This window comes from Rhineura floridana, chromosome 18 (genome assembly GCF_030035675.1).
Source record: "Rhineura floridana isolate rRhiFlo1 chromosome 18, rRhiFlo1.hap2, whole genome shotgun sequence".
Taxonomy (NCBI): Eukaryota; Metazoa; Chordata; class Lepidosauria; order Squamata; family Rhineuridae; genus Rhineura; species Rhineura floridana.
The window spans coordinates 29,235,142-29,260,521 of NC_084497.1; the positions used below are offsets into that span (position 1 = coordinate 29,235,142).

Genomic DNA, 25,380 nt, shown 5'->3' on the forward strand with positions numbered 1-25,380 from the left:
CAGTGTTCAGTTCACTGAGCTGCATTTTCACACCAGATTGCTATAGATTCATCAGCATTTTAGTCTGAATTTCCCCTACTGTTACGTGTTTGCAAGCAATTCTGCATAATATGCACCCTTTGGGAAGCAATTTTGCCTAACGCGCACCTTTTTGCAAAACATTTTGCCTAATATGCAGGGTTATACAGGCCATTTCCGCCAATAAAATGCATTTTTTGTATGTTGCTTTCACTTAAACATGCTTCATTAGGCACACTTACCCTAACATAGGCATTTGTGTCCAGATTGTTTGGTTGGAGAAGTTCACTGCAACATTTGGAGAAGCTTAAATTTCACTGGAGAGCTGCACTTTGGTCCACATATTGTTCTGGGAAATGCAAATTAGATAGGTTAGCAACATTAGGTCTTTAGATAGTAAAAGGGAAGAAGATAAATCATTTAGTTTAACTTAGTTTATCTTTGCCACCCTGGACTTCTATTAGGAGGAAGGGCCGGATATAAATCTAATAAATGAGATAAATAATAGTCCAATCAAGGGATGGTGGTAGACACAACCCAAGGCCAAGATAGCATTTTCCTGTTCATGGGGATATTTATAAAATTCTCCTGTCTGTGTTCATTCTCTCTCTCTCTTTCTCTCTCTCTCTGAGATCTATTTACCTCAGTGACACTGTGCAGCCAGATCCAATCACTTATGTGGTGTGGTGACACCATCCTGTTTAGTGAACCCTGATTGGCTAGGATCACTCAGCTGACTAATTCAGAAAGCATTGCCATCAATCTCACTTGACTTCATAAGCCTGCAGTGATGTCATCACAGAGCCAGATCTGATGGGCTATGTAGCACTGTGACACTATCCCATTTACTATATGGTTTCTGATTGGCTAGCATTGGCCATGTAATTAATGTATATTGGAAACAGAAGCAGTAACCACTATAGAAAAAGCCACACTTTTTAAAGCTTGAACACCAAAAACAGGAGACTGTTCAGTGAATTCCCTACTCTGTTGCTCTCTGAATGGTTAAAGGAGAAATCTTTCCACTAAGTATTACATCCTCTGCACGTTTTTCATTCGTGCTGAAAAGTTCTTCCATATTCTCATTTGAACGTCATCTGTCGAAATATCACCAGTCAACATTGCTGGCTGAATCCCCTGGTGGGGGGGATTGAATATAAATATGAAGGTGTGGATCCAGAAGAGAAGATAAAGATATGTATTTTTAACACGTAGGGAAAAGGAGCATCTGTATAAATAGGTTGATGACATCTCACAGGAAGCTATAAATAAAAGAGAGAGGAAGTTAAGATGTTATCACTGGCTTTCTGGGCTGCCTGGAGGAGGCGTGCGCCATGCACTGCACCCATGGATGTCAGTCACAGATCCCCATCGCAGGAGTGAAGAGCAGCTCTCTGCAGTTCAAGGAGGAGGGGAAATCTGCTTGGAGGATAAGCTAAAAATAAGCCACCGTGCATTCTCATGCCCATCACTGCTCATGGTTGCTCACAGTGGGTGTGCATGGAAGCAAACACGTGTACAGCTGCCCACCTCCCAGCCCCTCCTTGGAAAAAACACACACACACAGCATACAACTTTTCTCCACTTGTTGTCACACAGTTCTCAAGAAAAGCACAACGTTCTGAACCACTGAAATTACACCACCCCCTTACCTCTTCTTCCATCAACTCCCGGGCACAACCTGCACTAATTTCAGGGTTCTAGTCCTTAAGGTCACACAGACCCCTTTCTACCTCTGATGATGGAGAAGTACAAATGTTATGGCTTTATATATTATATTGCAGAGGTTGTTGGACTCTTAATTCTCATCAGCACACAACCCCTGCCAGCATGGCCAATGGTCAGCCGGGATGGTGGGAAATGCACTCAAATAACCTCTGAAGGAACACAGCGCCCCCATCCCTGCATTAAGATGTTGCGGCAGCCTTGCCTAGGGCCTTGGGGAGCCTCAGAGGACTCTCTCTGTCTGAAGCTATCAAGGTGCCCTGAGCCGACCTTCTGAGATGGTCTGGGGCAGAGGCATTCAGCCCCTCACTGCTGGGTCTCCTGGTACATTTCAGGGCTCCAGCTTGCCAGCTGCCCTACTTTAAGAACAGAAGAAGAGCCTGACTTCCGGGAAGGGTGACTTAGCCTGTGCCTGCTTTTGAGACGGGCTCCTGCCTCAAAAGAAGCTTATTCAGATATATCAGTCAGTTTTTTCTTTTTTTTTTGACTGATTAAACTTCTCCCGGGTAGGGAGAAACGAAGAGATTAACCTCAAAGCCTATTTTTGTTGGGACGACCAGATCTCATTAATTTATGGGACGAGGTCCAGCCGACGAAGGTGGGACGGATTTTCAACAGCAAGCTCTATCTGTTAAAGCGAACGTTCATCTTATCTTCTAAGAGAGAACGCACTAACAGGCAAGCACCCTTCTTTCTATATTTTTCTTTTACTTGACTTAAATTGTTGCTGTTTAAAAGAGATTTGCCAGATTGATCGGTTTTTGACATCTCACTGGGGAGCCGTAACTTCTCTCTGCTACGCACTAATTAATAGCTTATCTCTGTTTTTGTTGCAAAAAGCTGTCCTGGATTTGCATTCTAAAGATACACACAGAAGAGGGATTTCTATTCCAGATTTTTATTTTGAAAAATATTATACTGTTTTGAGACTACTCTCTTTTTGGTCTATTTTATTTTGACGAATCTGTTTCTTGACGATTGCCATTAATTGCTTCGATCCTGGGAACTGCATTTTGTTTACTTAACTATTGGAGAGATAAGGCTGTCTGCTCTGTTTATACTGTGATGTCACCAAGTTTGGAGTATTAACCCAATTGTTGCTGAAATAAGAAGTGGTTTTCCTATATTTTTCTTTTAAAATGGCAATTAAGAAAGTGGCTGAGAATCTGGAAATAACTATGTTTCAGAGAATAATGAATGAGATTGAGATAACGAAAATTGAATTGAGTAAAATGAAGCAGGAGATTAAAGATATAAGGGTCCCTGTGAGAGAGGTGACCCTGGAAGGGGTCCCTGTGAGAGAGGAGACCCCGGAGATTGGAATAGGGGTCCCTGTGAGAGAGGAGACCCTGGAGACTGGAATAGGGGTCCCTGTGAGAGAGGAGATCCCGGAGATTGGAACAAACGTGGAACAGGAACAAGATTTGGAGTCTATGGACTTTAGAAATAAAATCTATTGTTTGGAACTCAATGTTATCTCTGAAGAAATTAATGAAGATTCTAGAGATAAAGTTATCAATGGCATGGATTATCTTCTGGACTGGAATGATGTGATGGAGCCCAATATAGAGAAAATCTATGGAATTAACTGCAGCCATGTGACAATGGAAAAACTTTTAAGAGATGACCCAGTGTATTTTGAAAAAAAGAACAGAGATATGATTTTACAGCAGTATTTCAGCAACTTATTCAGAATGGATGGCAAGAAAATATTTGGGATAGAGGTAATTCCCATCAGACTCTTATTATATGACTATGGCTTTGACAGCAAGATTATTATGGAATACTGATAATGGAAGATTGGATATTGAAATTACTGGACTTAACAAGACTACTGAAGATGGAAGATGGAAAATGGAACTAATAGAGATAATAGAACAATGGCTACTGAAATTACTGAACCTAACAGATTCTGATGTGATGGATTAATTGAAATGTTTATTTTGACTATGGTTATGACAATAAGATTATCATAATTAGTAATGAGATGGATTAATCGATATGCTTATCTGGAAAAAAAAAATTGATAGATATATTTCTTAAAGAATTGAAACCTCTCTTTGACTTTTTGTGGAAAGAATAAAGTAATGTTTATGAGATTTGATGATTAAGTAAGATAACTACTGGAGGAAAGTGATTTTATAACATGACTTAAGAGACAGGATTGCTATATATTATAGACTTATAACTGATTTGATCTTTGACAAATGGGAAGTCAATATTTTACTTTTTATTTTTTATTTTTGTTTTTTTTTTTTTCTTCTTTTCTTTTTTTCTTTTTGTTTAACTATTTTTGATTTTGTTTTTTGTCTTTGAATGTTTTATGATTTTGTCTTGTATGTTTTATGAAAATCTGAATAAAAATTATTGAAAAAAAAAAAAAAAAGAACAGAAGAAGAGCCTGCTGGATCCGGCACAAGGGGGGCCCATCTAGTCCAGGCTCCTGTTCTCCCAGTGGCCAACCAGATGCCCCAACGGGACATCTGCAAGCACAACCAGAATGCAAGAGCTCTCTCACATCTTGCAGTTTCCAGCAGCTGGTATTTGGAAGCAGACTTTCTGCATCACAGGGCTAGAACTGGCTGGCAGCAGCTCTCCAACGTTTCAGGCAGGGACATCACCTACCCGGTGATGCCAGTGATTGAACCGGAGGCCATCTGCACACAATGCAAGTGCTCTGCCACTGAGCGACAACCCTTCCCTTAAAGTCATGGGAACATACAACGCCACCTTATAGTGAGTCAGATCATTGGTCTATCTAGCTTAGGCTTGTCTGCACAGGCTGGCAGTGTTTCCCTGGAATTTCAGACAGGGGTCTTTCCTAGACATAAGAACATAAGAACATAAGAAGAGCCTGCTGGATCAGGCCAGTGGCCCATCCAGTCCAGCATCCTGCTCCTACCGGGAGATGCCAGAAATTGAACCAGCATGCAAAGCAGGGGCTCTGCCACTGAGCTACATCCCTTCCCCCAAAGACATAGGAATATAGGCAGCTTGCTTTATGCCAAGGGAAACCCTTTGCCCGTCTCAGTATCGACGACGCTAGAAGGCATCAGGATTTTAGGCAGGGAACACACCCAGTTCTTCTTGGAGAAACTGGGCATTGAACCAGGGAACCTCTGCAGGGAAAGCAGGTGAGCTACCAGGGAGGTAACTGCACTTTTGCCTCTTGACACACGGACCTTAAAATGGCATTTGTCTTCTGGCATTACGTGGTTTTATTCATAGCTTAAAATCTGATTCTTTCCTCTTTTGAGAACCACCTTGGAAGGGCTTTCCCCCTGAAAATCAGCAGATAGACAGAGTGTCTCTGAGTTTCTGGCATCCAATTAGTTGTTTTCATGTAACTACTTTTGTGGGAAAACGGCGCAGAGATACTTTTGTAATAAATACACATGCTGAAAGAGCAAGAAGGAAGAATTTGCATACACAGTCCCGCGCTTTTGGGACACATCCATCTGAAGAGCAGAGATGATGATGATAATTTTTTTTCATTTATTCATCACTTTCCACAAACACAAAGTCTCAGTGATTTACAAATCCATAAAATACACAAAAGCACACTGAAAAACAAATGCATCTAAAAACAATAGGAACATTTTACTAAAAGCTTTCACACAAACTGGGCTCTCAGCTCTGGGGAACCAGATCCCCCTTCCAAAATAAAAATAAAAATCCATTGATAACCCCTGGATAGATAGATAGATGGGTGGATAGACAGATGGATAGCTATCTGGCACTTTACTTCTGTTGAATGTCATTCCCAACAATTCATTCTGCCTAGTGACAGGGCAGATGTTTACCCCAAATTTGAAAAAGGCAAGTTGAGAAACTGTTTAATACCCAGGGTGGTGCACCTGTGGGCCTCCAGATTCCAAATTGCACAAGCTCCAGAAGCCAGCATAGCCAGTCATCAAAGAGGATGGGAGTGGTCATCAAGCAACATCTGGAGGGCCACAGATCATAAAATCATAGAGTCGGAAGGGGCCTATAAGGCCCTTGAGGCCAACCCCCTGCTCAGTGCAGGAATCCAAATCAAAGCATCCCTGACAGGTGGCTATCCAGCTGCCTCTTGAATGCCTCCAGTGTCGGAGAGCCCACTACCTCTCTAGGTCATTGGTTCCATTGTCATATGGCTGTAACAGGAAGTTTTTCCTGATGTCCAGTCAAAATCTGGCTTCCTGCAACTTGAGCCCATTATTCCGTGTCCTGCACACTGGGACGATCAAGAAGAGATCCTGACCCTCCTCTGTGTGGCAACCTTTCATGTACTTGAAGAGTGCTATCATATCTCCCCTCAGTCTTCTCTTCTCCGGGCTAAACATGCCCAGTTCTTTCAGTCTCTCCTCACAGGGCTTTGTTTCCAGTCCCCTGATCATCCTTGTTGCCCTCCTCTGAACCTGTTCCAAATGGTCTGCATTCTTTTTAAATGTCCCCCCACATCTGGTTCAAAAGCATGCAAAAGAGATAGGACAGACCTCTTGGGCTTCCCCCATTTAAACCTGCTCTGGGAAGGGGTGGCGGACTGGGAGGTCATCTCCCAAATCAAAGGGCTGTGGCTAAAAGCAGACACTCTGGGATTGTGCTGGCACATTGAATTCAGGGAAGCTAGGTGTGTACATGAGTGAAAAAAGATTTGCATTGGGTTGTTATGGCAACGGGAGACCATAATGTTAAAACACACCACGGGTTTCCTAGTTAATGCAGTTTCGTTTTGGAGAGGCAGAGGGGGGGCAGAGGAGGGGGGAGGTACTGGCAGTGTGGGGAGAGTGAGGTGAAGTTTGGTTATACCAAGAATGTTGAGGAGATTCCAAGAATGCATGCAAAGGACTGTAGATCAGTGGCAGAGCAGTTGCTGTGCATACCTGAAGGACCCTTCACTTCTTCATGTGCCTCCTCTGAAGGAGATGCAGAGAGTGGCAACATGAGAACAGGCCTTCTCAGTGGTGGCCCCCTGTCTGTGGAATGATCTCCTTAAGGAACTACACCTGGCACAATCATTACCCATCTTTAGGGACCAGGCAAAAACATTTGGTTCTGAACTTTGGCAGGCTTTTGAAGGGCTTCTGTTGTGTAGTCTTCCTAAGAGGGGCTGCTCTGAGACTTTATTTACTGCCTTTGTATTAAAACTTTTTCATACTTCCATTTTAATCTTCTATGTTGCATTTTAATTTTTATTAACTGTACATCGCTTTGAGTGTGCACGTGTGTGTAGAAAAGCAACCAACAAATCTAATAAATAAATATTGCAGAAGGTCCTAGGTTCATTCCCCAGCATTTGCCGTTAAAAGGATCAAGTGGCAGGTGAAGAGCTCTCAACGTCCAAAGAGCAGGTGGGGGTGCCTGTGGCCCTCTAGGTGCTGTTGGACTCTAACTGCCAGCAGCCAGCATGGCCAATGGTCAGAGATTATGATGATGAGAGTTACAGTCCGGTAATTTCTGGAAAACCACAGGCTCCCTATTCCTGAATTAAAAGTAGGAAGAGTTATGGAGGAGGTAGTTGGGGGGCAGTGAAGGTAAGTGATGGCTTAGTTTAGGGATGGTGGACCTGTGTGGCCCTCCATATGTCGCTGGACTGCCAGCTCCCAGCAGCCACATGGTGATGGGAGTTTGGGATCCCAGAACCCTCTTCACCTTGGCTTTTGACACCTGAGATGTGTGTTTGTAATTTACAATGTGATTGTAATGTATTCATATTGTTTTTAATATTACATTTTAAACTGTTGTAACCTGCCCTGGGACTTGCTGGTGGGGTGATAATAAACCACCATCACCACCACCATCTGGAGAGCACCAGGTTCTCACTCCTGATTCAGAGAGCCTCTGACAGTACTGAGCTAGATGGAACCATGGTCTGCCTCCACTAGGGATAGACAAATCAATTTAAATTCCCTTCCATTTCTCATTTTTCCAGCCTGAAGTTCAGTTCCCCACATTAGCTTGCAATTAAAATGAAAGCATCCTCATGAAAACCAGTCAGCGTTTTAGTGCTTATTTCTCCTATCGTACACATCGTTGTATGCAATTTTCCCTAATGTACACTAATTTTTTGCAAACAATTAAATAGGTTCACCTTTAAATGTGAACTGAACCAACTTTATACCCCATCCCTATCCTCCACCTTAAGCAGCTTTATATGTTCACACTATTAAGTATGGGGGGAGGGGGAGCCAGCAGCTCGCTGGTGGAACACATGTTTTACATGCAGAAAGGGTTAGACCCATTCGCTGGCATCTCCACTTAAAAGTCTCTCCCGTCATGGGAGACCAGTGGCTCCTATGCCAAGGTGGAAGTGAATCTGCTCCGGGTTTTCATCTGAACTTTTAAAGGAGTTGTCCAAGGTGCTGAACCCTTTATGTTTCAGCATCTTGGACAGCTATATATTTCAGCACCTTGGACAGCTCCTTTAAAAGTTCGAATGAAAACCCGGAGCAGATTCACTGCCCCACTGACATCAGAACCATAGCCTCCACAGTCTCCTGCAGAAGGGCTGGGAAACCTCTCTCTCTCTGCCCCAGTGCTTGGAGAGTAGTTGTCCATCACAGGACAGTCAATACCAGGCTTTCAAGGGTTCAGTGGCCTCACTCTGTAAAATTGCATATCTCCAACTCCAAGCCAGCAAAGCCTAATTTGTCACATCAGCTGCAGGATGATGGCTATGTTCTGCCTCCAGCAACTGGCCTTCAGAGGCACACTGTCCTCTACAATGGAGGCAGAACATAGTCATCATGGCTAGTAGCCATTTGACAACCTTAGCCTCCTCCATGAATTTGTCTAATCTACTTTTAAAGCCAGCCAAGTTGGTGGCCACTGACCATCGCTACAGCTTGTGGAAGAGCATCCCATATGTTTAACTGCAGGCTTTCATCTCTCTTGAATAGTCCAACATTCAGCTTCACTGGATGACCCCCACTGGGCTCTGTGATTTTGAGAGCAAGAGAAAACTACCCTCCCTATACTCTTTCTCCATGCCATGCATAATTTTACACACTTCTATCATGTCCCCTCCCCCTTACTCACCTTTTTTCTAAACCATAAGCCCCCAAATGTCACAACCTTTCCTCACAGGGAAGTCTCTCCATCCCCTTGCCCTTCTCTGAACTTTTTCCAGCTTTGCCATACCCTTTTTGAAGTGAGGCACAGTGGGCCCTATAGCCACATTTCTCTATTCCCTGCTCTGCCTAAGGCAAACCAATAGCAAGGACAGACCAAAGTATATGAAAAGGAATGAGGCAGAAGGGGAAAAGAGTTAAAGCCACCCACTGAACATAAGAACATAAGAAGAGCCTGCTGGATCAGGCCAGTGGCCCATCTAATCCAGCATCCTGTTCTCACAGTGGCCAACCAGGGGCCTGGGGGAAGCCAGCAAGCAGGACCCGAGTGCAAGAACACTCTCCCCTCCTGAGGCTTCCAGCAACTGCTTTTCAGAAGCATGCTGCCTCTGACTAGGGTGGCAGAGCACAGCCATCACGGCTAGTAGCCATTGATAGCCCTGTCCTCCATGAATTTGTCTAATCTTCTTTTAAAGCCGTCCAAGCTGGTGGCCATTACTGCATCTTGTGGGAGCAAATTCCATAGTTTAACTATGCGCTGAGTAAAGAAGTACTTCCTTTTGTCTGTCCTGAATCTTCCAACATTCAGCTTCTTGGAATGTCCACGAGTTCTAGTATTATGAGAGAGGGAGAAGAACTTTTCTCTATCCACTTTCTCAATGCCATGCATAATTTGATACACTTCTATCATGTCTCCTCTGACCCGCCTTTTCTCTAAACTAAAAAGCCCCAAATGCTGCAACCTTTCCTCGTAAGGGAGTCGCTCCATCCCCTTGATCATTCTGGTTGCCCTCTTCTGAACCTTTTCCAACTCTATAATATCCTTTTTGAGATGAGGTGACCAGAACTGTACACAGTATTCCAAATGCGGCCGCACCATAGATTTATACAACGGCATTATGATATCAGCTGTTTTATTTTCAATAACTTTCCTAATTATTGCTAGCATGGAATTTGCCTTTTTCACAGCTGCCACACACTGGGTCGACATTTTCATCGTGCTGTCCACTACAACCCCGAGGTCTCTCTCCTGGTCGGTCACCGCCAGTTCAGACCCCATGAGCGTATATGTGAAATGAAGATTTTTTGCTCCAATATGCATAATTTTACACTTGTTTATATTGAATTGCATTTGCCATTTTTCCGCCCGTTCACTCAGTTTGGAGAGGTCTTTTTGGAGCTCTTCGCAATCCCTTTTTGTTTTAACAACCCTGAACAATTTAGTGTCGTCAGCAAACTTGGCCACTTCACTGCTCACTCCTAATTCTAGGTCATTAATGAACAAGTTGAAAAGTACAGGTCCCAATACCGATCCTTGAGGGACTCCACTTTCTACAGCCCTCCATTGGGAGAACTGTCCGTTTATTCCTACTCTCTGCTTTCTGCTTCTTAACCAATTCCTTATCCACAAGAGGACCTCTCCTCTTATTCCATGACTGCCCATCCCACCTTCTCCTCCACACCTTCAACAGTGACTGGAATAAATCCAGAGCAGTGACTGAAACAGAATTAAGGATTCAGAGCTCCACAGTCCAGAGTAAGGATCAGCCACTTGAGTTTGCTTCTGCAATGCAATAATAATGTGTAACCTTTGCTTTATGAAGCAGAATTTGTTACAGCAGATGAGTTGCAAAAAAAAAGGTATTAAAAACATTAAATTAAAAACATCAAGATTGGAGTGGGGTGGGGGAGAAAGTCTCCTACAAGTGAATGTGTGATGTGCTTCACTGGATCACCAAGAAGAGCAGATCTCACAAGAAGGGAGAAGAAAAGGCAACCGATGAGCTACGAAGACAACACAGACTGCGCAAAATATCACGTGCAAATATTTATTTATTAGTGTTGCATTTCCAAACATTTCTCCAAGTGTTTAAAAAGAAGTGCAACCGGTCTGCATGCAAGCCAGTGGAGCCCACGGCTTCTGCGTGCGGCCGGGTGTTTGATTTGGCCTGGAGGAGCCCTGAGGGGGCAATTTAAGGAGATTGATCTTTGCTGCAACCTGAGAGCTGCAGGGCATCTTTGACTGAAAATATAATCCAGCTTCAGCCCGCCTCTGACCTGCAATATTACCAGTGGACTACATTTCAGAGCTTTCCGTAAGCTTCTCTCTCAGTACAGCCACCCAACCTCCAATCCAGTGACAGTGAGCTACAATGCAGGGTTGTTATGGGCATCTCTCTCTCATCCCAGTCTGCAACGTGAGAATCAAAGCAACGGATGACACCACTGGGCTGTTGTTAGCTACTCTCTCCGGTTCAGCCCAACTACAACCTGAAATAGCGGACTAACACTAGGCCCATGCGTGCCACCCCCACACCCCAATACAGGGCACAAGCTGTCACTTCAAAGCAATCCCAATCCACCAGGGACAACCTGCGATTGACCCAACCTGACTCTGGGTCCCAAACTGAATCAGGAGGGACTGTGCAGTCTTTAATAGAAGTCTATAGTCCTAATTAGGTTTTTTATGTTGTTGAGATTTTAATATATTTGTATGTTTTTATTCTGTACATCGCCCAGAGTGGCTGGACAACCAGCCAGATGGTTGACTAATAAATCTAATAAATAAATAAATAAAAATAATTAAACTTGCAAACTGGGGGAGAGGAGATGCCTGCTTGCATTTCCCTCATGCCCTCTCCTCACTGCCCACCCACCCTGTCTTTTCCACTGCCCTGAGTCTCTCTGAGTGGACCCAATCCAACCTGGGAGATCCAGGGCTGCCTCAACCTGCTCCGGCTGAATCCTGAGTCAACCCGATTCAGTCCGGATCAAGGCTTGGGCCAGAGCCAGTGCATAGCCCTAGCTGACATCCCTGAACAACACTGCAGGATGGTTGGTTGGTTATTTATTTATTTATTTACCAATAATTAATTAATTAAATTTCTATCCCACCCTTCCTTCCAGCCCAGGGTGGCAAACAAAAAACATTAAAAAACACTATAAAACATTTTTAAAACAGACTTTAAAATATAAACCACAGAGCCTGATCAGCAGTTATTCCGAGTGAAGGGCCCTTCTGGGAAGTCAAAACCCACCCTCTCCCAGTCACAGCCAATGAACTCGAGGCAATAAACAAGACCCATTGAAATTAGCTAGCCGGAGTGCATCAGGCAGCTCGGTTTCAATGGGCCTGCTATGAGTAGGATCTCTGTCGCTTCCTTTCTCTAGGATACTCCATTGCACTCCTCCTCCCTGGATCTTCTTCCCACCATCACCCCTCCTCCACAGCCAGTCCACATTCTGTGGGCATGGATCATGCTCAGTCCTCACTCAACAGTTTTGGAGACCACTCCCCACCCACCGTCCATGTTTTCTTTCAAAACTTTGGGGGGGGGGTTGTACTTCTGCAAATCTTGAGTCTCTTGATCTCTCCCTGGTGTGTTTGCCGGCCTGTTTTGGCTACCTAAGGGATGGCACTCTCCCCAGGAAGATTAGAAATGGAAGGTCCATCCAGTCCAGCACCTTATTTCCCACTGCGGCTGAACAGATACCTCTAGGAAGCCCACAAGCCAGATGTGAAGGATGTAGCCCTCCCTATCATTTGTCTCCAACCTCTCAGTACACCAAATACAGAGGGTCCATAGAGGTGTCTCAGCAAAGAACTGTTTATAGGCATGATTTTGTCTAAGCCCCTGCCCCTTTAAATCCATCTAAGTGCTGTACTCCATGAGGTGCCCGCAGGGGTCAGGGTCTCATTCCAAGGAAGGTAAAGCCTTTTCCACAAAATACTTACCCAAGAAAGCAGGCTCCAAGAGGCACTGTGGCCTCAGCAAGCCAAGGCCAAGCCCAGAGAACCAGTCAGGGTCCAAAATATGATCCTCAGACAACAGTCCAAGGTCTACATTGCAGTGAGGTCAGGCAAGGTACATCACAGCCAAGAGCCAGGGACCTGTGTTATTTCCGGTAACTGGAAAGCTCAAGACGGAGGCCATATATACACTAGCCTCCTAAACCACACTCCAGCCAAGCTGCTGGCAGTGAAGGTGAATCAGGGACTGTTTACTCACAGGTAGACACCTTAGTCATAAATAGACCAATGCTTCTAGGTCAATAGACAAATACTGTGCCATCGCTCCTTGGCCTGGACTTGAAGCTTTTGCCACTGGTGCTGTCCCAGACTAGGGGACAACTCCACCTCTGACATAAAGTAACAACTGGAGTGAATTATGTAAAAATGTTGATGTTCTAAGCTTCCTTGGGCATGGCTTAAACATAGAAAGGAGGCATGCAAATAAATGGTGGTGATATAAAGGGAGGGGGCGACCGCCAAGTTCAAGATGAGGCAGTCTCGTTGGGCTGGTGGAGTGAGGAGCCACCAGCAGCGTGAAGAACGATAAGAAGCGAGTGAGAAAGCAGAAAAATAAACTGAACACTCAAGTTCTGGAACATCCACAACACAACTGGGGATCAGGAAGGGAAGAGAGCAGCTCCATAACGAGGTGGGTGGTGAGCTATTAGCCAAAGACGCTGTGATAAACAGATGCATTTGAGAGCCTAGCATTTATTGCAAGGGAGGTCTCTCCCTCGCCATCCATCTTTTGTCCCCTTTCTCACCGCCAGCTTGGATTCAAGTGAAATTAGCCACAAAGTTGTGTTGACGATACCATGAAACAAATCTAGTTCTGGACCCTACAGATTCCCTCAAGAGAAGAGGAGTCAGTGATGGCTCGTAGCTCCATGTCAATGGAGCAGTGGCATCCATTCCAGTGTTTAGTCCAGACTTTCAAGGAGCTGTCCAAGGTGCTGAAACTATTGTGAGAAGAGGTTTCGGTACCTTGGACAGCTCCTTGAAAGTCCAGACAAAAACCCGGAGCGGATTCCACTGCCCCATTGACATGGAGCCACCAGCCACCTCTGAAAGGAGCCCAGCTAGAGAGTAATAGGAAACAGTCGGCTACAGAGTCAATCCCTCTAGCTCAGTCTTGTCAGCACTGACCGGCAGCAGCTTCCCAGGGTTTAAGTCAGGGAGACTTTCCCAGCCAGGCTTAGAGATGCTGAGGCATGAACCTTCAACCATCCATGTGGGAAAATGTGCTCTACCACTGAGTTACCCTCCTGCCAAAAAGAAAATAATCTGGAAAAGGATTTATTACAGATCTGGAGAAGGATCATGGCTCAGTGGCTGAGCACTCACCACGTTCAATCCTCAGTGACTCTAGTTAAAGAATCAGGTAACAGGTGGTGGGAGGGGCCAGACTTTGGTGGGCGTATTATTCCAGAAAGTGCAAACGAGGCAGGCTGGCCTTCAAATGGGAACAAGAACCAAAAATCTCCCCCAGCCATACTTAACATGTGGGGTGAACTAGGCTCATACCTCTTCATAGGCGCCTACCAAACTGGGCAGAGAACATATGAGAGCACAGGTCTACACACACTCGGGCATGGCCTCCTCCTCCTTCCTGCCTTCACCATCGCATTGTTCTCAAATCCGAACAGGTGAGACAACAGTCACAATTGACCCGTCTGGCTCCCTTGTGTATCTGGAAGAGGCGGCTTCTGGGCTACGGCAGCGGTTAATTATATAGCAACAAGACACAAATAGTTTCTCCCGCTGCAGGAATCGAACGGAAGACAAGGGACCACAAACGGAGCAGGCAACACAATAGAGGCCTGTGGAAAGACAACAAAAAGGGAGGCGCAAACACAGAGACAATGCAAGGGAGTCAAAGGCAACCGAAGCGGCAGGGAAGGGATAGAGAAAGGGGTGGGTGTATTTTTGAGGTTAAGGATGAATCAGATCATACAATGCCATCGATGATGTGCCTTTCCATCCTCTTAGGACATTGATGGTGAAAGCAAACTTCTCTGGAGGCCAGCTAAGAGCAAAAGAAGCATTGGGAGGATGGGGGAAGGACAGCGAGGTCTCTGGCTCTCTGTTCCTGTGCCAGGCACATCGGAACATCAGAAGCCGACGTACACTGAGTCAGAGCCCGGCTCCATCCAACTCAAGTTCATCTACACTGACTGGCAGCAGCTCTTCAGGGTTTAAGGCAAGGGAGGACATCCCCAGCCCTACCTGGAGAGGGCAGGGATTGAACCGAGGACCTTCTGCATGCAAAACAGGTGCTCTCCCACTGAGCTACGGCCCTTCCCTGAAGGCACAGGAAGATGGGAAGACACCCCATTTGGCTTAGTATTGTCCACACTGACTGGCAGCAGCTCTCTGGTGTTTAAGGCAGGGGGCATTCCCAGCCCCACCTGGAAATGCCAGGGATCGAACCTGGCACCTTCCACATCCAAAGCAGACTGGGCTACAGTCCTTCCCTTATTAGAGGAAGCTCCCTTATGACCACCTTCTCTGCCTGTCTGTCTCATAACACACACACATACAGTCGCTTCCTTCTTTTTCTCTTTACCAGGGTGGTCAAGTCACTGAACACAGCATTTCCCATACAGCCATGATGATTAATAGCGGCTGACAGAACATGTCCCTTCCATGAACTATTTGCATAACTTCCTTTCAAGCTATGCTTGCAGCAATTGCCACCTCTTGTGGCAGTCAGTTCCAAATGCTCACTGTGCCTTGCAGGAGACAGGATCCATTGACTTCCAGGCTGCGTCAATGTCCATTCATGTTCATTCCCAAGATCATACCATCTTGTTTCCAAATCGCTCTGCAAATTATTCTAAACCTGCATGAATATTCACATTTAGACTTGCCTTTTATCACAAAGCACACGTTTAAATACCCATCTTATCACAATATACACACTTCTAATGGTATTTTAGCCTAAAATAGGCATGCTCAAGGCATATCACAATGTGTTTAGGTTTTTTCCCTCTCCCTGTGAACTGTTTCATAAAATTTGGAGAAGTGTAAACTCTGAAGGATAATTAAGTTCCAATTTGCGCTTTCAGGATGGGGGGAGGGGGTTTCAGTGGTAGTGTCCCTGCTTTGCACGCAGAAGGTTCCAGATTCAATCCCCAATGGCAGCATCTCCAGATAGGGCTGGGAAAGAGACCTTGAAAACCTGGAGAGCAGCTGCCTGTCAGTGTAGACAATATTGAGCTAGACGGATCAATGAGCTGACTCTGTATTAAAGAAGATTCTTGTGTTCCTACGTAGCAGTAGAAATTGTACACAGCTCTTACCTCTATCCCCTAAATCCTGGAGATGTAGGCAGTTCTGGCCTGCACATCGCCAAAAAAAAAAGAAAAAAAGCCAGGATTGCTAACCGTAAGGACTAGAATCCTGGGTTATTGGGTTAGGTCCGGATAGCGCTGGAGAAACCCATCTGAAACCCTGAAGAATCACAGCCAGTCAGCCTGTAGACAATACTCAGGCAGACAGATCAGGGATGTGATTCAGCATAAGGTCCTGCGTCTTAAGGGGAAGACTATAGCTTAGTGGCAGATTGGGATGAGTGAATGTCTCGATTTTGGCTTCTCTCTGTTTTTCATTTTTCCAATTTTAAACTCATATCTCCACATTTTCAAAGCATTTTGCATTCTTTCAAAACACCCTCATTTTTTGTGGCATTTTAGCACAAACTTCTAATAAACACATTTTTGTATGTAGTTTTGACTTTTAAAATGCACTATTTCATTTCATTTCCCCAACTTGTGATATACATTTTGGTGCACGTGGTTTGGATGGAGAACTGCTTCTCATTAAAACACAAACCAAATCAAATGTTTCTCCACTGCCCCTAGTGGCAGGGCATCTGTGTTGCATGCACACGGTCTCAGGTGCAACCCCTGCTGTCTTCAGGTAAGTCAGGGTGTGGGGGGGGAGTGTCTGAAATTCTGAACAGCTGTTAGTGTAGACAATATTCAGAGAAAAAGAATCAATGGCTCAGCTAGTCCCAGTAGTGGCCTTTCATGTGCGCACGCATGCATTGCACACACCCACACGTTCATATGTCAACGAATGGCTGACCTTTACCCACCCAGCCTGGCCTTTCATAAAACGTTGTGATTTAAAACCATGCAAACCCAACAATTTGTGAACTGTGGGAGCTAAAGAGGGGGCTGCAGGTTGGGTGCGGGGAGGGATTTGGTGCCCAGCTTTGTCTCTAATGGACGAGAGACATGTTGAGTTGTTCAGTTCACCTTTCTTCATCACCTCCCTTCTTTCCTAGAGAGCTGCCAGAATGGTTTAGGTGGAAGCAAGCAATGGGCTGGTGGTAGGGACTAACTGGCAGGCCAAGCCCTGCAGGGTGGCACAATTCATGCTCTGTCCTCCTCATGCAGACGTGGCTGTGCTGGCACTGAAACTCACATGCAAAGAAAAGGCTGGAGCATCACAGAGTTGCTTATCGAGGGGAAGAGGCCATAGCTCAGTGGGAGAACATCTGCTTTGCATGCAGAAGGTCACAGATTCAAGCACCTGCATCTCCTGGTAGGGCTGGGGAAGACCTCCCTGTTTCTGAGAGCTTGGAGATTTGCTAACATTCAATGGGTAGACCAAGGGCGTGAGGAGCCTTTTTCAGTGTGAGGGCCACATTCCGTTCTGGGAAACCTTCAAAGGGCCACATGGCATCAGTGGGTGGGTCCAACGGCGATAGCGGCTGAAAGAACTGATGTAAACTTTACCTTTGTCCAGTAGGCTAGTGTCTACACATACTGGTGAACCTCTGTCTGTCCTCCATCCCAGCAAGCAAGGGGCCTGATCAGAGTTCACAGTCGCATCCCAGCCAGGCAGAAACACTCAAGGACCGTGCAAAGCAGAGCCAGTGGTGGGTGTGGCCTGTGGACAGTCCTGAGGGCCAGATAGATAGGACTGGAGGTCCACAGGTGAATTTCCCTACCTCTGGTGTAGACCAATTTATGTAACTGTAAAGTTGACAATGAGGACATGGAACTTGTCAAGGATTACCATACCTCGGCACAGTCATTAACCAAAATGGAGACAACAGTCAAGAAATCAGAAGGCGGCTAGGACTGGGGAGGGCAGCTATGAGAGAACTAGAAAAGGTCCTCAAATGCAAAGATGTATCTCTGAACACTAAAGTCAGGATCATTCAGACCATGGGATTCTCGATCTCTTTGTATGGATGTGAAAGCTGGACAGTGAAAAAAGTGGATAAGAGAAGAATCAACTCATTTGAAATGTGGTGTTGGAGGAGAGCTTTGTGCATACCATGGACCGCAAAAAAGACAAATAATTGGGTGTTAGAACAAATTAAACCAGAACTGTCACTAGAAGCTAAAGATGAAACTGAGGTTATCGTACTTTGGAAGCATATTCACTAGAAAAGACAATAATGCTGGGAAAAACAGAAGGGAGCAGAAAAAGAGGAAGGCCAAACAAGAGGTGGATTGATTCCATAAAGAAAGCCACAGACCTGAACTTACAAGATCTGAACAGGGTGGCTCATGACAGATGCTCTTGGAGGTCGCTGATTCATAGGGTCGCCATAACTCAAAATCGACTTCAAGGCACATAACAACAAAATGTTGTTTTGGATGAAGGCACAATTTAGCAACCTTCTAAATTTGGGTTGGATCCAATGTTAATCCTACCCAAGGAGACCCATTGAAATGGATGGACCTGACTTAATTTCAGTGGGTCTCTCCTCTGAGTAAAACATATTTGGATACAGCCCTATATAAATAATTGTTAGTCCTGCTCAGAGTAGACTTAAATCCATTGATTTCAGTGGGTCTACTCTGAGCATGACTTGGCTGGGATATTACCGTTTGGGTTGTTTACAACACTAGCGATACCCAGATTTGACCCATTGAAATCAATGGTCATGCCTAACTGAGGTCCAATAATTTCATCGAGTCTACTTTGAGTCAGACGTAGGGCTTAATCCAACTCATATTTTGAGTTGGATGCAATGGACCCCTCACTGAGCTGGCAGGCTTCCGCGGCCACTGGGCTCCACCAGCAGAATCCACCAGCTAATAGGCTGGTGCAATAAAAAAATTACCATGATGGCCTATGGGGACCGCTTACTCCCTGGTAGGACTGCTTGTGGGAGCGGGCCCTTCCCGTCTGGCTCCTGAGCGTAGCTGGCACTCAGCCGGGCCGGCAGCTCCCACGCAGCAAGTGGATGCCACAGAGCGTTTGGCGGCTCCTCCTCCACTAGCTTCCTACCTTTTGGTTTGTTCTGCCCATTGGATACACGCCGCTGCTGCTGTTTTAAATCAAACTGCCAAAAAAACCACCTTTCTAATTCTTTTATTAAAAAAACAAAAACAGATAAAACCACTCACCTAATAGAGGAGCAAGAAAAAGTTCAGATTTTATCACCACCCCCCTCAAACGCAAATGCTCCGTGTTTCACTCACTGATGGAATTCAACTTGAGAAGCTAATGTTAGGTGGAAGTTCAGGGCCGAAATGTCACAATGGAAGGGGGGGAATAAAACATGGGGGTTCCCACAGACCCCCTGCTCCTCTCTTTCCAAGAAAACAATGCTCAGGTCAGGGGATAGGTAAACAGAGAGGAAACCAAGGACAAAATCTAAGTGGCCCAGCCATACATGGATGATACTGAACCCTCAAGGCAGCCTTGGTAAGCTCAGTTGGCTCCAAACAATCAAACACCAATGACCGACACCATTAAAAGAGATGGATGGATGGGAAACATCACCGCTCATTTTGGGCTTGGAGCAAATCACCCTCCAAATTCACTTTGTGGCATTTCAGGTTACTTTTCTGGGCATCTCGGAACTAATAAGGGCCTAGGAGAGAAAAAGCCTAACAAGTTCCTTAAGGTGTGGATTTTCCAGCCTGTCGGAGCTGATTTAAAGAGTGGTCCAATTGTGGCAGGTGTAAAAGACACTTCCCCCCCCCCAGTTGGATCTATAAATCAAACAGTGTGTCAGTCACAGCTGAGGGAAGGAAGGCAGAGGTTTTGCGAGAGCCATTCTTTATGGATCTTTGCATGCCTGAAAATTAAAAAAAAGAGGCAGAAAAGAGGGGTTTTTTGAGGTGGGGCATACTAGGAATTGAGCCCTTTGACCTGGAATCAAATCATTGCACAAAGGTGTGTAGGAGAGACAGCAACATTACATCTGCTCAGCGTGGGGATGGGGGGAAATCCAATTCTGTTCGCATTTAAAGTTGAATCAATTAAATTCACACTTTCCGAAACCGTATGAGAACCAAAACACAGCCAGCCTTGTGAATCGGGGCTTATCTGATTTTTGCAATGCAGTTCTCTGACCAAACCACGTTTACAAGAATGCATAAAGGGGTAAAATGTGTATGAAAGTGAATGTGTTCATGCAAGTAACGTACACAATTGCATTATATTAGGAGACGTTTAGAAGCAGAAATTTGCACTAAAGACGCTGAAACAATTTCTTGAGAATTGGCACCTGGTTGGCCACTGTGAGAACAGGATGCTGGACTAGATGGGCCACTGGCCTGATCCAGCAGGCTCTTCTTATGTTCTTTTTTTAAAATAATAATAATCACAAATTGTTGAAGAAATGTTGAGAAGTAAATTTTTCCATCCTTACATCCACCAGAGTCTTGGGAGCCAACTGGACACAGTCATATAGATGGGGGAAAACAGCCATGATTCTGCAACTTTAACAGCTCCATAGGAAATGTGCAGCCAGCCCTTTCTGCAAGGCAAGTGAGCAAGCATGACCTGGTTTTATATCTAGGTGAGGATCCAAATCAATCTCTCATTACTCTCAACACACTGCATCAAAGAAAGAAAACCTGTGTGGCCCTCCAGATGTTGCTGGACCATCGTCATTCCTGACATGGCTGCTGGGGTTGATGGTGTCCAAACATCTGGAGGGCCACACATTTCCCACCCCTGGACTACTACTTATTCTGACTCACAAAAAAGGTTGCTGTTACTCCTCTTTTACAGGCAGAAACCTAAGGCTAGGGGAGACGGATTTGTCCATTGCTGCACTATATACGTAGACCTGCCTATTCACTAAGATCTTCTGAAGAGGCCCTATTACTTATGTCATAGCCTGCCGAGGTTCATCAGAGGTTTTTTATCTGCAACTGTTTTTTAGAATGTTTTTATCTGCAACTGTTTTTGGCATGTTTTTAACTATTTTTAGAATGCTTTTTGTTATTGTTTTCTTGGTGTGACTGCCACCTTCAGCTCCTTTGGGAGGAAGGGCAGGATATAAATTCAATAAATACATAGAATAAATAATCTCATGGACTCTTAGAAGAGGGTCTTCTCCATGTATTTTATCGTGCTTTATTGTACGCCGCCTAGAGTGGCCATGGGCCAGATAGGCGGCCTATAAATTAAAGTTTATTATTATTATTATTATAGTGGCCCCCAGGTTGTGGGATGAACTCCCCACTGAGATATAACAGGCACCTACTGTATTAAACTTCCACTAACTTTTTTTAAATAAAAAATCTATCAAGCTTCTCCTGGCCTCCGATACCAGTTGAACAATGAAGTTGTGTTGTTTTATCAGATTGTTTTCATTATATATTGAATCATTCTCTTGCAGGGACTTTTTTATACTGTAATACATTACCCAGGTAATATTTACACAAGAGGCATATAAATATTTTAAATAATCAATCAATCCAAGAGAAGATTCTGTAGGAACTGGGCTGCTCTTGGATTGGCTCTTGAGCCAGGGATTCCTTTGCTCATTGCTCCGAGACTCTGTGCCAGCTGCAGAGCATTGTGAGATTCCTCCGTGTGCAGCAGGGGAGAGAGTGAGCTGCATTAGCAAGCTTCGGCCGGCCCGGTGTGCTCTCCTTGCCTCACTCCACTCCATTAGTCATGCTGTCTCCTTTTCTATTAGCTTCCTTCAATATTTTATGGGGGCTGTTTCCCTTCAGGTAGCAACAATGCCAGGGTCAGCAGAATCCAGTGCCATGTTCTCAAGCGCCAGCACTGTGACCGCTGTATATTATTTACCGGAGCATTATTATGGCTCACTTGCTTTGCACAACGTGAAAAGGCCTGTCAGGTCCTTTCCTAATCAAGGAGAGAGAGAGGGACTCCAAAACAGCAGGCGGCATCATGTGCCAATCCCCCTCACTCACCCAGCCCAACACATGCAATCACAAAATGCCACTTGACCCACAACTCACACACACTGTGCCCACCCCCTGCTCCCTTTGTGCCAATCTGTCTCCTGGGCTGAATGGCAATTCAGCCCGTACCCACGTGCCTGGAAGTGTGCATTGATTGTCGTCATCGTTTAAACTTGGACTTTTTCATTGTTTTTTTTAAAGGTTGGCCTGAGGAGATGCGCCACAAATGGGGCATACATGCAGTGGTGCTCTTCCCACTTGAGGTTCCCAGAAACTGGAGTCCAGAAGCATACTGCCTCCGACAGTGGAGATAGACCACAAAACCCTCAGAAGAACCCTGTGGTGCTGGATTGGGCCGAAGGGGGTCCATCTGGTCCAGCACCTTATTCTCATAGTGGCCAAGCAGATGCGTCTTCTGGGAAGCCTGCAAGCAGGATCTGAGTCTTGCAACAGCAATCCTCCCCGCCTGTGATTCCCAGCAACTGATAATGACAACATTGAGCCCAGAAACATTTGCTTTATCTTTGTTTTTAATGATGATAACTTCATGTATGTTTTGCCGTGTTTTGTTTACAGTTTTACTTGTATTCTGCTCAGAAAGCTTTTCAATCAAACAGTTTATAAATCTTCTAAACTACAGGTTGTCTCCAACCAAGTTCTTTTCAGAATAGACCCATTGGAATTAATGGACCTACGTTAATCACGTATCTCAGTTTCAGTGGGTCTACTCTCTGCAACACTGGCTACAACCCTAACAAACAATCAAAGAGGCTTCACATCCGAAGGGAACGCAGACACTTTGCAGCCTTCATACTAGGCTTTGAAACCAGGCCACTTCATCCGCGATGAAGGGGAGGCACTCTGTGCATGCTTAGAATGGATTTTCCCCCCTGCATGCCCAGGGCATTGAAAACAGGACTTGTAGACCAACAACCTGCCTTCATTCAGCCCTGTTTAAAATTTTTTTTTAAAATAACCTGTCATTTATAGTCATTTATTAGCAACAGACTTGCAACCATGCAGCATCAACATTTTAAAAAAGAACAGTGACCGAAGGATGCCTTCCAAATAAACATACTTGACCCGGACTTCAATTACCCAACCTGGCAAAAATATTCTGCTTCTTCCTAAACCAAATGCTGTCATCTGTCGTGCCTTTTTCCAGCTCTGTGTGCATGAGACTGGCTTTTTTCCATCGCTGCTTCCCCCACTCTTTCAGTTCTCACAGCCAAGGGAATGTGCGCGCATATGCGCGCACACACAGAAGAGCAAAGGGCAGGCATTAGGCCAACTCCATTTTTTTTATTTTCCATCTCTCTACTGCCTAGTTTGGCAAAAGAACAAAGGCAGACTGTTCTCTGCTAATCCCTCCTCCGTAGCAAGGACTGGGAGCACGGGACAAGCACATGCTGAACCATGAGAGGGGGGGAAGTGCATGCATCACTGTACACTGGCTTTAGGAGTGCCACATGGCTAATACCTGCTGAGTCACATCTGGTTCAATCCAGTGGTGTTTCCACTGCAAAGCAGTCTGTCTCACACATAGGAGAGGCGTCCGTCAGTGTGTCAGATCGCTGGCTCCGGCAACCGAGCAATGCAGGAAGAAGAATGCCCCATTTCTTTTCTGGATCGCCACTTGGCTGAACTCACCCCATTCTCTCTCCCTTTCTCTCTGATGAGAAAGGGCAAAGGGCAAAGAGTTCAGGCCTGAGCTCTTCATCTCGTCAGCTGTTCTCCAATGGGATGAAGTGCTTTGAAGACAGCAGGGCTGACATAGTCAGGCATCTGCAGAGGGCCCACAATCCAGCAGGGGCCCCAGTGACAAGAGCCCCCTGGAATTATGAACATAAGAAGATCCTGCAGGATCAGGCCGGTGGCCCATCTAAGTCCAGCATCTCAATGGCCAACCAGGTGCCCCAGATGGGAAACCCACAAGCAGGAAGTGAGTGCAAGAGCAACTCTCCCCACTTGCGATTTCTAGCGCCTGGAATCCAGAGGCATACTCTCTCCAACAGTAGAGGGAGAACAGAGCCATCATGGCTAGTAGCCACCGATACCCTTTTCCTCCCTGAATGTATCTAATCATCTTTTAAAGCCATCCACGCTGGTGGCCACCACTGCCTCTTATGCAAGCGAATTCCCTGCGTTTAACTCTTACAATATTATTGTATCCAAAATGAGGGTCTGCTATGGTGGGGGCAGCTTCCCTATCAGGTGTTTTGAGTTCTTTTTACCATAAAAGAGTAAACAGAGTTTGGGGGAGTGGGGAGGAAAAAAGAAAGTTGGGGGAAGAAAAGTAACTACTGGGGTTTTTTTTTGGGGGGGGGGAAATGAACCCATGAGTCCTGGCCTCTGGCATCTCTACCTGCAGCACAGTAACCTGGGCTTTGACAGTGCATAATCAATGGATTCCTTGGTGCCTGTCAGTCTGCATTTAAACTGAGTGGGTTGTGTCTGGGATGTTCGAGGTGGAGGAGGAAATCTATCCAAGTGTTTGAGATAAATTAATGGTCCGTGTGTGAGAGAGAGGGGGTCTCTTTCTCACTCCTTAAGTCAGCTCCCAAACCTACTTTCAGAATTTCAAAAGCTGGCCTGTCTGTAACTCTCAGTACGCGCAGGCTGCCCCTCCTTATGCATCCATTTGGGATGCCCGCAGGAAGCTCTTCTACTGAGTCAGAACCTTGGTCCATCTAGCCCAGAATTGTCTACACTGACTGGCAGCAGCTCTCCAGAGTTTCAGGCAGGAGTCTTTTCCCAGGACTACCTGGAGATGCCTTCAGGGATTGAACCTGGGACCTTTAGCATGCAAAGCAGGTGCCCCACTACCAAACTATAGCCCTTCTCCTAAGGCAGGGGTGGGGAACCTTTTTGGCCCAGCAGGCCAGATCTTAATCTCTTCCCCACCAACTCTGTGGGCAGGGCCAGCCATCTGTCAATATCTGATGTCATGATGATGCCAGGCGAATGACAGGTGAGCAGCCTTGCCCACCTGCCAACGTTGGCTCAGGGTGGGGAGAGAGAGGGACCAAGGAGGACTGAACTCCCCGTGCATCATGTGGTACACAGGGAGTTCAATCCTTTCTGTAAGGTTTGGGTGTGCAAGAGAGTTCCACGTGGAACCAAGGAGGACTGAAATCCTCATGCATCATTCTGCAGGGCTCAGAGACCTGAGCAGTCAATACAGCCCACACCAGGCACCACACATGACATCAGGTGTGAAGAAAGCAGGCGCAGTTTGGGGAAAATAGGCCTGGTAGGCCAAATCTGACCTGCAGGGCAGAAGTTTCCCACTCCTGTCTTAAGGCATAGGGACATAGAAAGCTGCCTTTTTGCAGAGTCAGACCATCGGCCCATTGACCAGCAGAGTCTCCCCGCCTTCCAGGCAGGAGACTTTCCTATCCCTATCTGGAAATGGTGGGGGATGACCTGGGAGCTCCTGCATGCACACCAAGAGCCCTGCAGCTGAACAGTGATGGCGATGGGTCAGGCAATGAGAGGGAGGACGAGAAAGAAAGATGGGCATGGGACACCTGGATCAGAGGTTTGTGGCAAGGAGGAGCACAGGTAACACACACGGTGGTCTTGACACTGGGCATTATTGCTCAGTGGCTTGAAAAATGCTAGGAGGACCTTCTTCAGGGAGTCTATT

The 25,380-nt window shown here is 45.7% G+C and overlaps 1 protein-coding gene across 9 annotated transcripts in view; it reads right to left on the bottom strand.

Annotated features, from left to right (window-relative positions):
- The window catches only part of IGSF21 (immunoglobin superfamily member 21), a 299,326-nt gene that overhangs the window by 182,144 nt on the left and 91,802 nt on the right, over positions 1-25,380 (bottom strand). For 4 of the 9 annotated variants that reach the window (XM_061600912.1, XM_061600909.1, XM_061600911.1 and 1 more), the window contains one exon: positions 261-367. The exons of the other annotated variants lie outside the window; for them this stretch is intronic. The gene's annotated coding sequence lies outside the window, so the exon portion shown is untranslated. The remainder of the gene's footprint in view (positions 1-260; positions 368-25,380) is intronic. 9 annotated transcript variants of the gene reach the window in all.